Here is a 2,335-nt window from a genome sequence, read left to right as displayed (position 1 = left end):
GATTCTGCTGAGCTTTTTATACTTGTATGGCAGTGTGACATTTAACTGATTCCTTATAAACTCACTAGCTGCTCTTTAAGTTATGCAGTTCCTAATAAACTGTGAAATAGCCTGGTATTCTGCAACCAAGAGCGGGAGGGTCGGTCTTACTTGGACTGTGTGCAGAGGAGAGCAACCAAGATGATCAAGGGTCTGGAAACCAAACCTTATGAGGAGCGGTTGAAGGAGCTGGGTATTTTTATTCTGGAAAAGAGGGGACTGGGGAAGATATGAGAGCCATCTTCAAATATCTCAAGGGCTGTCACATGGAAGAGGGAGAATGCTTGCTTTCTCCTGCTCTGGAGGGGAGGACTCAAACCATAGCTGTCAACCTTCCTTTATTTGGAGGGAAACTCCCTTATTCCAGCGCTGTTTCCCGCTGCTACCCCGGATTGTTGATATCGCGTAAATTTCCCGGATTTCAAAGGAAGCAGCTCCTCTCCCTCCCTCCCTGCCAGCCAGGGAGGAGGGAGGCTCCAACTGTGTTGCTTGGCTGCGTTGTTCACCCAATGAGGAGTCTAAGAACGACTGGGGGGTGGAGCTTGCATGCCTTGTGCTGATCAAATTGGCCGCGTTGCCTGGGGACTCGCCTTTGCTTCAGCGCTTCCCAGCGGAGAGGTGACGGTGTGGTTTTCCTTGCTGCTGTATCCCCTTGCCAGGTTGCTGCGCTGCAGGAACCACTGCTTGAGGCTTCGTTTGGCTGCTGGCTGGGCTTTCTGCTTTTGGGCTTTTGGCTCAGAGGGGCTCTACTCTGTGTGTGTGTGTGTGTGTGCGCGTGTGCGTGTGTGCGTGTGTGTGTGCGTGAGAGAGAGAGAGTGAATGTGTCACTTAAGCTGATAGTAGGAATGCTGTAGCTTCACACACTTACCTTCACACAATGTGTAATTAACTTGGGGAATTTTTTTACTGTAGGATGTGGTGAGGTCAGTACTTTAGGTTTACAAGGGGATCTGAGAGATGAATGGGAGATACCGTTTGTCAGTATTAATGGACAGCTAAATAGAAACTTAACCCCCAAAGTTAGGACCAAGATTCAAATCCTGACTGGGTAACTTTGCTCACTAGTAACATTGAACCATGAGGACGAGGTGGTTGGTCAGTGTTCTTGAAGCTACCAGCATGAGTTTGACCAAACTGCGGGAAGCAGTGGAAGACAGGAGTGCCTGGGACAGGTGAGGCTGCTGATCCCTTATTTTCAAATCTGAAAGTTGACAGCTATGACTCAAACCAATGGCTTCAAGTCTGTGATGTAGGTATGATGTTTCTGGGGGTGGTCTTGGACGCCAGGGCGGGCAATTTAAAATGTCTATATAAGGGCTTGCACGCATGGTTCGGGGTCCTCCTCTCTCCTGCATGTGGGGGAGCACCCTGTTGCAACAGTTAATAAATATCAGGCTTACTAGCTGCTTTGCTTTTCAATATTCTCTGGTTGGTCTCTATTATTTTCTCCTACCCATAGAGAGCCTACAAATGGGCTCTTTATGGGCTCTTGGGTACCCCATAAGGGAAAAGGAGCAGGTTTTTTTCTACTTATATCACATGGATGCAGCCTCACTACCAGGGGTATCTGATGACAAATGCCGACTCCCTCGGACTGAAAGCAGAGATGTGCGCCACACCCCGTAGATAAATTTGACTGGACTTAACCATCCTCGGGTTCTTTACCTTTTATCTTTATTACTTCCTGTGATCGGGACACTATTTCTGTTGATGTAGCCTAGAGTCACTTTGGAGAATAGAAGAAATGGCGGAAACGGTTGTACTTTAAGAAATAGGGTTTATTCAGCTATTTACACCTTCAGTCTGCATGGAAGGAGTCCAGCTCTTATGGCATGGTCAGTTCAAGAGGCAGCAGTGCAGGCATACAGCTTCTCTCTCCAAGATGGATCTCTCCTCCCCCCCCACCTTCTTTCTCCCAGAAACCTCTTGCCCTCCCCCAGAGCAGGTACCCTGGCAACCTCCCAAATCCCCAGTCTTTGTTCGCACCTAGGGGCAAGAGGGAAGTTCTCTTGCATTGTTAATGGCCCCTATTGTACTCTTGAAAGCCACAGGTCAGCCAGGATAATTTGCATAAACCAGCCCAGGAATTCCCTGTCTGGAACAGCTCTGCAGCTTATGTTCTAATCTAATCCATATCCCAATTGAACAAAATCCTAGCATTTATTCATTCTGAGGGCTTAACAATAGCATTAGCTTTGCTGCTGCATTGCACTATTGACTCATGTTCAGCCTGTGGTCCACCAAAACCTCTAGATCCTTTTCGAATGTACTGCTAGTAAGCCAGATTGCCCCCCCC

The sequence above is a fragment of the Podarcis gaigeae genome (genome assembly GCF_964106915.1).
Source record: "Podarcis gaigeae genome assembly, chromosome: 1".
Lineage (NCBI taxonomy): Eukaryota > Metazoa > Chordata > Lepidosauria > Squamata > Lacertidae > Podarcis > Podarcis gaigeae.
Note: the sequence above shows the minus strand (reverse complement) of the source record.